At 49.1% G+C, this 12,080-nt stretch overlaps 1 protein-coding gene across 2 annotated transcripts in view; it reads left to right on the forward strand.

Moving 5' to 3' along the window:
• Positions 1 to 312: 312 nt before the first annotated feature.
• Positions 313 to 12,080, forward strand: part of VGLL4 (vestigial like family member 4) — a 142,484-nt gene continuing 130,716 nt past the window's right edge. The window contains exon 1 of one of the 2 annotated variants that reach the window (XM_074344343.1): positions 313 to 604. The gene's annotated coding sequence lies outside the window, so the exon portion shown is untranslated. Of the gene's footprint in view, positions 605 to 1,576; positions 1,690 to 12,080 lie in introns of those variants that run through there. The other variant, XM_074344341.1, reaches the window with a different exon arrangement.

Below are 12,080 nucleotides of genomic sequence, written 5' to 3' on the forward strand. Positions count from 1 at the left end.
GCAAATGTTTTTCTTAATTGTGGCAGTATGGGGGAAACAACGCGGCAAGGGCTGCCCGGGACCGGGAGGATCAGGCCTCCACCCCTCCCACCCCCACCCCGAAATCGCCGGAGAATGACAGTAAAATATTAAAGACAGGGCTTTTCCTTTCGTGGTCACATGTCTACGCTGCCGCTGTAACAAGAACCTGCACCAACTAGAAATGTTTCACCTCCTCCGCTCTGCCCCTCCCCGGGCACACTTCGGAGCCGACCGGGTTGTGGACTTCAGGAGTTTGCCAAACACAGCAAACACTGGGGTGTGAGCGGCTGGAGGGGACTCTTTCCACTCTGATCTCCCTGCCTTCCTCCTCTGTTCCCTCCCTTCCACACTGTTTTGATTTACTAGGACTTCCTCCTCGGGGCGAGGGAGGGGGAGGAAAAACGCTGCCGAGCGCCTGGTGTGTGTGTGTGTGTGTGTGTGTGTGTGTGTGTGTGTGTAGTGTAAAAGGCTGTAATGGGAGGCAGCCGAGCGGCGTCTGAGTGCCCTGGACTGCAGCGGCCGTTCTGATCGCCGTGGCACCTGAGCACACACCTCCCCAAGCAAGCGCGACCCGTCCCTTCAGGTACGCGTGGCCGCCGGCCTGTCGGTGCGGAGTGGCTGGGTGTGTGCGGCTCCCGGGCGGGCGAGGCAGTGCCCCAGGTCGGCAGCCCGCGGAGCGCGGAGCCGGGGGAGGCTGGCGGCGCCGACGTGCGCGGCGGTCCTGCCCCTGAGCCGGGGTGAACGCGCCCCCTGGGCGCGCTTCCCGAGCGGGTCGGCGTGAGAGGCGGGAACGCGTGTGGGTCGGGAGCGGAGAGCAGCGAGGTGCCTCAGGGCCGGTTCGAATGCGCGGGCGCTTGGCCGGCTGCGTGGCGATTCAGGGGCCGCAGGTCCAGCGGGTACGGAGTCTGGCTCGACCGTGGACGTCGTGGTCTCCTGTGCTGTGTCCACCCGGTGTGTGAACCTACTGTGTGCGCGTGGGGGCCGTGCCTGGCCCGCAGCGGCGGGCACCGGGGCGCGCACGAGAGGTTCGTGTTCATGCTTGTGCACCGAAGGTGTGTTTCCGCTGCCTGGGCCTTTGGGGTACGGTGTGTGTCAGGGGCTGGTACACACAGCGTGCGCCAGGTCACTCGCTCCCCGGGGCCGGCGCCTGCTCCGGGGTCGGACGCACCCCGGGCCCTCCGCAGACGCGGGCCGCCAGAGCGCCTCGGCACCCACGGGGTAGGTGCGAGCTGCCGCCCGGCGCGCGGCGGGCGGGGGAGGGGAAACGAGCCTCACTCGGGCGCGCGAGGCCCCGCCCCCGCCTCCCAGCCGGCTCACCTGGGCTCGGGCCCCACCTGCTGGGCGGGAGGGGCGGACCCGGGGGCGTGGCCTGGCGGGCCCTGAGGAGCCCGGCTGAGCCCGGGTGCTGGCGGGCGGCGCCTCATTCCAGGGATTCCTCGCGCTCCCGCGCTCGCGTCCGCCTCGGAGCCGGCTCGGCGCGCGCCGCCCGCGTGTGCGTGTGGGTGTTTGGAGGGGGGCGTCGGTGCCGGGGTGCGGGCGCGAGCGCGCCTGCGCGTCGGCGCGCCCCCGGAGTGCGCCCGGCCCCACGCGCCCGGCAGTCCCGCCCCCGTGTCTGCCCTCCTCCGGGCCCGGTCGGCCCGAGGCGGGCGCGCCCAGAGCCGCCCGGCGGTGAGTGCGGGAGAACCGGGCCGAGCGAGGGCTGGCCTGCGGGGAGCTCACGGGTGGGCTGACTCGGAATGGGACGGGAGCGTCCTTCGGGAAGGATGGGGCGGCTTGTTCTTGCCGCGTAACTTGAGGCTCCCGGTGGGAACTGAAGCGCCAGGGCTCCCGGAGGGAGAGGTCCAGCGTCTGAGGTGGAAAGTGCCCCGGGAGTCTGAGGCGCCGGGCCGGCGTCCTGCCGCCCCTTGGTCCTGGCCGGCGGCAAAGGACAGCTGTGGAGCGGGACCGCGGGAGAGGGCCGAGGACGGGCCGCTGGGACCGTCTCTTTTCTCTCTACATACTTCCTGCCCCCTCCCCAAAACAACGCCACACACTCTTTCTGCACCAAGCGCAGGCCTCGCTGAAAGCAAAGGTCTTTTCCTTTTTTGTTTTGCTTAAAGTCTCGTTTGATTCATCACAGCGAGACCTAAAGGTCTTAGGTTAGGATGACAGTACTTGCTGGGGCTGTTAGTCTTTATGCGCTTACTGGCATGTGTTCGTCTGTTTAAGCCAGATAATTAAAAAAAAATCGGTTTCACTTTGATCATTAGTGCTGTATGTTTGCTAGTTGCATTTCCTTTACTGCGGTTAATAAGAACCAGGAGCCTGGCGGCGAGGTGGGGGTGGGTCTTCTAGTTTTTATCAGCAGCTGTTTGCCCCTCTGAAACGTACTATCTCCCGGCCTGTAGAGTTTGAGTATCTATTTTCCAAACCCAAGCCTCCCTTGAAAATGAAGGCTCGCATCTGTTTCCTCTGAACGTTCAAAGACAAAAACCATAAATGTTAATTTTCCGATTGGTATTTGAAGGTCAGTTTTGCGTTCCATTTTAGCATACCAGACATTAACTGTTTGCTCCAGCCTCCGAGTCCACACACTTGTAATGTTCATTGTTTCCTGCTTGCAGCTTGTGAAGTCTGCGCATGACCGAGGGGAGTAACGTGGGTAGTTTAAAGAGCGCTTAGGGGTCACCGCCTCCAGGCTGTACTGAGGGTGCGATCTTGGAACGAGTTGTTTATTCTCTATCTCGAAATCTCAGTGCTCGGATTTAAATAATGGGTTTTAGAAATACTTTACTCAGAAGTTTATTGTCTTATACTCAGGACAGTTTTGTGTGTGTGTTTGTTTTCTGTTTCCTGTTGCATCTGGCTGAAAAAACCATCTCCCTCTTGGTAGGAATGATGCAAACCCCTCAATTTGTTGTTTAATTTTGGCAAAATTTTAATCCCAGGCTGATTTCCCCCACCACTGTTTTTTCACACTTCTGGGCAGCTTGCCTTTGCTTTCTGTTTGGAAGGGAATGGAAACTAATTTTTATGTTAACCGAAACACAATACAATTAAGAAGATAATTCTGCTATAAATAACCTTGGATTACACTCCAAAACTGAATGTTGTAGTCAAAGCAGCTCTGGCTCATTTTTGGAGACGAGTTCAAGTTCTGTCTCTGTTACCTACTAAGTTTGTGACTGGAAAAATTTATTTCTACTTTGTGCTTTATTTTCCTCTGTAAGAGGATGGTAAAATCCGACCAGATACATCACAGAGTTTCAGGAATTACAGGGAATAATGTGCTTTGAAAAGAATTTTATAATATGTTATTTATAAAAGTCTTTGAAGACTTGAAAGAGCTTCATAAACACAGTCATTGCTACTTCCCCCAACTGATTCTGAACTATGTATCTGAAGATTTTAACACTTCTTACAAAATGATAATTATGAAGTGAAAACTTTCACTTTCAAATGGTCTGTTGAATGAGAGTTCTGTAGTGGGAAATTCCTCTTAACTCCTTAGGGAGTCAGCCTTGTCATCAGCCTCTGGTGGTGCCAAATCAAACCCAAAGGAAGATTTTACTTTGTCTCTTCCAGGCATCTCCTGGATAGTTCTGCTGTACAACTTTTAGTTTGCCTTAATGAAATAAGAAGTAAAGTAACCATAGCAAAAGTTGCTTTGCAATTTTGAATGTGACTTAATAAAATAATAAATCATAAGTTTAGGAGGTAAAAATCAAATATGTTGGGAAAATTCTAATGTAGCTAAAAGGGATATGGTGTGGCAATTTCAGCATATCAAGTTGTCTGTTTATGGCTTGTGTTAAACAAGCTGTTGCAACTGTGAGGACCTGTGAAAGAGACCGTTTTTGTGTGTGTTCAGATGTTTCTAAAAGGTGTGTTAATTGAGGCTCATTTGTGATTCTTCCCGGGAGCCTGTCTGAAGTTGATCGAGTCTAATGTGGGAGCGTAAGAGCAAGGAAAAGAGATGCCGAGCCTGTAGGCAGGGAGGGGCTGTTCACAGTGAAACACACGAGGAACACAGCGACTTAGAAATTGGACTGCCAATTCTTTATAGTGTTAATTGCCAAGGTAGGGAAGGAAGGAGTGGATTCAGGAGGTGCTGAAATCAGAAAAAATTCTTTCCACCTGGGATATAGTGTAATAGCCCTTTTGCAGAGGAGGAAACCCTGATAGAATGTGCTTCCTGGATCTCCTGCCTCCGGTCTGATAACCAGATACAGTCCATCCTCATTTTTCGTGGAGTCCCCTATTTGTGAATTTGCCTCCTCACTAAAATGTGTATGTATCCCCAGGTCAATACTTGAGGCAGTTTCATCCCGGGCACAGTGGTTCAGCATTCACTAATTTAGTGTTCTCGGGGACTGTAGAACACAACTACCGCAAGTGATGAGAATTAACCATAGTTACTGACACCGGTGTCTAGAGAGCTCCCTGATGATGCAGTGCGTCGTGGGTAAGAAGACTTTGTCTAGGCTGCTGAGAGGCTGGGAGTTGAGATTTTGGCACAGTGAGGACTTAGACTGGGGTCTTATGGGAAGTTTGCCAACTTGGACTATAATACAAGCCCACGTCTCTCATTCTTGGTGGTAAAAGGTCCCCGAGAGGATGTGCCACCTCAGTATTTGTGACTAGGAGATTCTGAGTATCCACATAAAATAGATGGCAAGAACAAGCATATCCAGAATCAACTAAAAATGCCGAAGAGCTTCTTTTATTTCATGTGAGGATCTGTAGGAGGTTGAGGTCTTAAAAATGAAGAGACAGAGTCACAATAGCTTAAATACGAGAAAGAAAAGCAAAGTGCATTTTTTACTTGACAACAGTTTTGAAAAGTGGTGGGAATTGCTAGTCTACTCAGAAAGTCCAGACTTGAAGTGTATTTTTCCTCCTCGGACACAGTGGCGTCGGTGTGGCCCCCTCAGCCCCACCCATGCCCCTATATAAGCATTTTGCAGGGCGCACTCTAGGGAGATGGGTGGACTTGAGCCAGCAGTGAGAGTTTGACACCAGCATTGGGCAGCCGCACATAAAGATCACAAAATATGCTGTAACCTAAATTTGGTTTTGCAGCTTTAAGTCTGTATAGCGGCTCTCAGCCGGCACGTGGTTGCTTTCATACAGTCCATGCGTTTGCATAGCTCACATGGATACCAAACTGTATTACAGAAGCTGAGAATTTTGGTCACTGTCTGTCAGCTCTTGTTGCCAGGGTCATCAAGGTGACTAAATGCCACGTCCCTACCACCCCCAGGCTGAGGAGGTCCATAGAGTCAAGCCTTGGGCCATTTTAGCAACAGAAAACCTAATGTGGTTGACGTGAGCATTCACGCAGGGGTTTCCACCCAGAGTGGTACCCCTTACTCAGCGAAAGCCAGCTGGGACCTCAGTCTCTCGCTGATGTGATGGGAGGTGGGGCAGGAGACAGAGCTATGTTGAGGGCAGGCACCTGAGGTTGCCTTGTTCTTGACACCTAATGGGTCCCACTTTGGAGGATGAGAGGCCGCGCAGCTTATAGACCTGCCTCCTGCCCTGTAGAGGTTTCACGGGAGGGGCATTAAACCTTTCTGGAAGGGGTACGTCCTGTACCAGCTTACCAAGTTCTTTCATTTTCTAGGACAGTGAGAAGACTGCCGATGGAGCTGGCTCACATTCCTGGGGTTCGTATTTGAGGTTGACAAGCCCTTGAAAGAAGCCTTATTAAGGGCTTTACACAAATGTATTTTTAATTCTCTGGAAGGAAGCATAGAACGTGTAGACGTATTGTTCAGATTTCAGACAGCTGGCCTTCAAATGCATGTTCAGGAATGATTTGTGTAGAAGTAGGGAACTGGATGTAAGCGGAAGTTGGCCAAGTCCTTCTGCTACTGAACTTGGTAGGATGCTTCAGGTCATGGTGAGATGGGTCCATGCCCGGGACCAGCCTGGATGAGGGAAGGCGGATGGGCAGCGGCTCCATCTGTTTATGCCCCTCCTTTGGTAGTGTGACCACTGAAGGGGTATTTTGAATAGCGGCTGGCTCTGTTTAGGAGTGTGGCATACAATTTAAGGTCATGAGAAGTACAAACAACGAGGTGAACGTTTTAAAGCATCATTCTCTGAGCCTTCAGAGGTATGCACTGGAGTCTAACAGCAGCTCTTCTGGAGCATGATGAAGGCGAAACCATCCTCTGATACTGAACCTGTTCTTGGAGACTGAAGCCCTCAGGGCATGTGTTGGATTCCCATGCTGCTGGGGCCCCCGGGAGTCCTGTGTCTGCCCACCCTGTCACCAGTGGACGGTGTGAGAGCCTTCTTCCCTGCCTGGGTTACTGTTCATGGGACCCCATGCCTGTCTCCTTTCAAAGAAAGTAAAATATGGCTTGGTTTTCATGTTCCTGGGAGGGGAGGGCTCGTCTTCCTTTGCTTTCTTTAGAAATTATCAGATTATTGCCTCATACGTATGTCAAGGTGTGGGGGAAAGAGTACAGGACTAGAAGTCTTGTCCTAGTCGCTGCTGGAAGTTATTCTTTATTTTTTTTTTTTTAATTATTTGCTTATTTTTTTTTTAAGATAAGCTAAAGCAACTGTGCTTTTCTCCAAAATGTCTTTATGAAAATCAGCTCAAGAACAGTAAAAACAGCTTTGGATGATGAGTTAGGAGACTTGGATTCTAGTCTTCGCTTCTTCAGGAAGTCACTTGCAGTCTTGGCTCCTTGGTTTTTTAAGGAAAATGTAATAATCCTCTTTGGCCAACTCACAGTGAGAATCCAGTGAGGTAATTTACACGAGTGTGTTACGGAAAGCGTGTGCTGTGTAAGCGGGCAGTCGGGGCAGGATGGGAACCCGTGTTTCTCACAAGTTCACAAGTTTTCATTTATGTTGTATCATTCAATCCACATTCCAAGTCTGTGACCTCAGGAAGTAGGCAGTGTGGTTAACCATTTTCTTGAAGTGAGGGAACTGTGGCCTGGAGCGGTTAATAGACTGGCTCCCGCCATTCATGCTAGGGATTCAGAGCAAACTCTAGAACATACTAGGCTTTTCCGTGATGAGTGATAAGTGAGTGAACCTGTTGCAGGAAGGCTCAAACTTAGGTTTTCTGATGCTGAAGTCCTGGCTCTGCTGATTTAGCAGATGGTAAAGTGGGAGAAGAAAGGGTTAACACAAAAGAGGTTTTTAGCGAGAAGAGCAGAGATGATGGGAGATTGGGTGTTAACAGAGAATGTTTTGCAAGAAGTGAGTAGGGCATCAGTTGGACACACTGTGGAGAAGAGACGGCTGGGAGCTTAATTCACGTCTGCCTGGAGCTATGCTTGCGTGTGGCCACTGGAATCTGGTGACAATTGGGTCTGAAATTTCATTTCAGTTGTCCTCTCTGAGACACACAGCCAACCATAGACCAAACACAGCATGGCTGACATTCGTGTCAGTTGCTTCCAGGGCAGTGAGTTGACTTTTCCTCTTCTGTAACGCCTGTATACAGTGTCTACTAGAAATAGGAGATGCCCCGTGAAAGCCTCTGAATTCCTGATGGCCGGACGGCCCGTCCCCGCCATGCCGTGGTGTGACACTTCATACGTGTAGGCTTGACTTAAGTTGTACTTTGCTAGCTGAGGCCGAATTAGATTGGCTCAGGTAGTGGTCCTGATGGAGTGATGGAACAGGGCAAGCAGGAATTAGCGATACTGAAGTATGTGCATCTGCATGGTGGACATGCCGTCATGATTCCAGGATAGTGATGTCTTCCGGTGACGGGTTTTTGGCCTGTGACAGATCGGCAGGAGCATCAGGAGGTGTCAGTGTGCCTCTCCCCACCTCCACTGGTTTTCCCCTTGAGCCAAGACAGCTGTTCCATGTTCTCTCACTCGTTCCTAAATTAAGCTGTAATTTGGCCACTGTTACTTGAAGAGCCAAGGAGATGTAGCTCTCACCTTGGAAATCTCCTTGGAACACTTTCCTAACATATCTTGAAATTCCCTTGACTGGAAAAAAAAAAAATCTAATACACCCCATCATTCTATTCCCAAGATAGACCCTTTTGTTCTCTTGTTGAGCAAAAAATCCCAGTCTTTTGTGGAAGCCCGAAATAGTGGTGTTCACATTTAGAGCTGAGCTTGTCATTAGCACCAGTTGTCCCTAAGTTTTAGTAGCTTTATAAGTGATACCTATTATTCCTTAATTCTCAACCTTAAGCTATTTGGAAGAACATATTGGGGAAGAGGGAGTCTCAGGAAAGGAATTAGAGGCTGGCAGAGAAAATGCTGACCAGTGCTTGGGGAAAAAAAAAACCCAACAAAACAAAATGCATGTTCTCTCCATGATGAGCTACGTTCATAATTGACAGCCGCCATGATAACAGATGAACGGACAGGCCAGAAATGGGCTGCAGTGGAGTAGAACCTTTACAGATGGACTTCATGTCTTTTTCCAGAACCGCATACCTCTCCCATTAATGGTGTTACTGTGTTCCAGGTGTCAGCATTTCGATTGATTATACTTTTGGTTATCATTGATGTTATTAAAAAAACTATCACAGAAATGAGAGCACATCATCGGGAGGTCCTTAGAGATATTTTCCAGATGATGCACAATCTTTTGCAAAAGGTAGCAGGTGACTTATGGTTCATAAAGGTTAGACAATAAACCAGACATGTCTCCCCACTGTTTAGAACCATTCAGACCGTTCAAGGACTTTCCACTGAGCTGCGTAAGATCTTAGCTTTGTCTCGCCCTGCGGAACCCGCGTGACCTGGCCCGCACCCGCTTCCCTGCCTCCCCTCCCGTCCTCTCGCCGGCCCAGCGCCGTGGTCACAGCAGCCCTCCAGGTCTCCGTGTCCAGCTTCAGTCTGTCCCGCCTCCCTCCCCGCCACCAGCCTAATTCCTCTCATCCTGTAGGTTTCTCATCTCAGAAATCTTCCCAGATTACTCCATCTAAAGTAGTGGCCAGTGCCCTTTTTCAGTAGGTTTACCACTGTTTGCAGTTTATTTAATATGTTCTTGTGTGTTTTGAGAAATAATTATCTTAATATATAGAGAGCCCGTTCACGTCTCATAACACCTTATGAGGGAGGTGGTGTCAGCATCCCCATTTTACAGACGAGGAAACACACAGATGAGAAGTGTCTGGTTCAGACTCATTGGCTGGTCTGAAGGTCACCCTCCTAACCGTTATGCTGATTTCCTTCTCAGTGGAGCATGACCGTCCATCAAATACTGGAAGCATCCTTTTCCCCCACGTTGCTCACATGTTTTATTGGGTTTCTTAAGACTGTGGATATCCCCCAAGGCATAAAATCCAGAAGGCTTTTCTTCTTGTATTACTGTGATTGGCCCCCTTTACTTGGGTCTTTTGTGCCTAGATGACGCCTAGCCCCTGGTCCTCGTCTCCCACCTGTACCCTCGGGCCTCCCTCTTGTCCGTATCTCACACTTGGTTCCCACAGAGCTCACTGAACCACCACCAGTGACTCCTCCCTTCACCCCTTCGGGTCAGACCATCCTCCCCACAATTGCTAAACTGAAACAGCCTTTATAACACATTCCCCGCCTGCTCAGGGGCTCAGGACCGCCCTTTGCCTGCCACACCGAGCATAAACCTGTCTGGCTGCCTTCGGCTCTTTCCTAACCCACCCACCTCCGTGCTCCCCCAGACTCAGCTGCTACTGCTCCTTAACAGGACTCTCAGTCCTGACCGGGCTGGTCTCAGTCTCCCTGCTGGGTTCTCATTCCTGCCTCTGTGCCTTCCCTCGGGCGGTGGGTCCAGCAGGACTGTACATGTAAGGATGAGACAGGGCACTTGCACCCAGGAGATATTCAGAGTGTGAGCCAGGTGAGTAAGAGAGGTCAGGGAGGAGAGTGACTGCCCTGGGGAGAGATGTGGGGGATGCAACCTTTGAAGTGGCTTTTTAAAGCACGCATATACTCATTCACACACTACACACACAGATGTTCACAAGGTAAACACTTCAGCTGACACCGGTCTCTCTTATCACACACTGCACATTTCAGTCTGAAATTATACTTTCTTTTTTATTCTCTTAAATTTGTTACCCTTTTCCATCCTTGTTCACGAACAAGGCTGTATGTAACTCCTTAAGGGATCATATCTTCATTTTTTTCTGTGACTTCTTCCGAACACTTTGCTGAACTCAATTGTGTAATAAAGATTGGATGGTTGCATTAAGAAGTTTGCAAAGGCAAGTGCCTTACAGATGAACCTTAAACACTTAATTGCTTATCTCCCCACCACTTTGAATGTAAGTTGCTTGGGGTAAATAAACTTAAATACCTAGTCTTCTGTGTGCCAGGATTCTGGGTCTACTTTGGCATTTGGTATTTTTATGCTTTGATATTTTGCTTCTTTGCATAATACTTTATTTCTGCACATACTTTGCATAACTCACGACTTATGTTAATGTTGTATCTTTTGGGATGTAGATTTTTGAAAGGATTGTCCTTCAGCTTGGTGAGGCAATTAATTTAAGGAATTATGACTCCAAACACTGCATTACAGAGTAGAAATGCTTATCAGCATTTACTTAATCAAAAGAAAAGACCTTAAACCCAAATCTTGCCTGGATAGGAAACTGGCTTGCGTGAACAGAATGGAACTGAGTTCTTGGGAGTTCAGCAAACCTTTTCCCATCAGGGAGCTCCAGACTTTTCTTTGTTTTCTCTGCTTTTGAACGAGTTCCCAAATCCTTAATTGTCGGAGATGGTCTTTTCTAGTTTACAAAGGAGATCAGGACTGTGAACGTCACTCAGTTTTCTCCCTTGGGCCTCTGTTTTTTCTTATCACCCGTCCCTGCCCTTGACTCTGAAAAAAGAAGAAATTTACTGGTTGGTTTATGACCTCACTGTCCTCACCGTCCTCCCTGTCACTCAGAGTCTCCTTGGACTCTCCTCTGACATCTTGAGACCTTGCAAGCTCTGTGACTTCTGTCTGCAGTTTTCTCTTTTCTCCGCTGCCCCCATACAGCGCCCCTGATCACCTTCTGCCGAGTCGCTCTGTCTTCCAGATCGTCCCCCTGCCTTCGGCTCCCTTTTCTGTAGAAAGGGACTGCATGGCGCTACCAGAATCATTTTCCTAGAACACATGGACGGCCAAGTGTTTTCTCTGCTCAGCTATTTCGGTGACTCCTTAATGCTTACAAAATCCAGCCCAAATCCTGTTAAAGCCCTCAGTCCTCCTGTGATGTGGCTCCAGTCCACGTCGCCCTCCCTGTGTCTCACTTCCTGTCCCCCTTTGACTCTCTTCTAGCTGATTTAGGCTGCTTGTTCTTGAATGGATTCTACTTGCATTTTTACCTTCTCTGTTTTTACATTCATTCTTCAGAAGCTCAACTCACCTCCTGTTTCTCCACGAAGACCTTCAGGGTTCACTTGTATTTCTCTAGGATTTTATTTACAGCACTGTTTTGGCCCTGAGCACATTTTGCCTCCATCCACGATTTCCCTAAGTGTCCCCTTGGAGCTGTTTCTGGTTAAAAGAATGGCCAGTGAAATTTGAGAGATTTCAAGCAGATGGACGCACCCCTGCTCCCCACTGCCTTTGCCCCCCGCAGAAGGCAGAACCACATATCAGAAACACAGGAAGGAAAATAAACTCCTTAATCTGGTTGAGTCTAGTGTTTCCCAAACTTATGTATCATAGAAAAAATTTTCTTACAAAATATGAACATCTACTGCAAAACGCTTTGGAAAAACACTGCCTTAAACTTGATTTCTTGTGGGCAAGTCTCCTGTACAAATTGAATGCTCTTTGAAGGCAACGGCTGGGCTCTGTTTACTTTTCTGCCTTAGTATGGAGTTGTTAATGTTGACTGAATGAAGTCACATGGCAAGATCAAGAGCTGATGTTTCTTGGAGGCCTGAAGTGTGAATATTGTAAAGCCGTTGGCTACGTCTTGTAACTGGCACACACGTAGTAGGTACTCAGTAAATGGTGAAGAATGCTTGATAAGTGCTGAGTGTCTTTATTTTTTTCCATAAGCCCTCCAGATTTTTTTTTCTTATTTCCATTTTAAAAATTAATGAAAAAATTTTAGGTGGCAATTTTTTTTTCTTTTTTGGAGGGGAGGTAATTAGGTT

Source organism: Camelus bactrianus, chromosome 17, assembly GCF_048773025.1.
Source record: "Camelus bactrianus isolate YW-2024 breed Bactrian camel chromosome 17, ASM4877302v1, whole genome shotgun sequence".
In the NCBI taxonomy this organism is placed as follows: Eukaryota; Metazoa; Chordata; class Mammalia; order Artiodactyla; family Camelidae; genus Camelus; species Camelus bactrianus.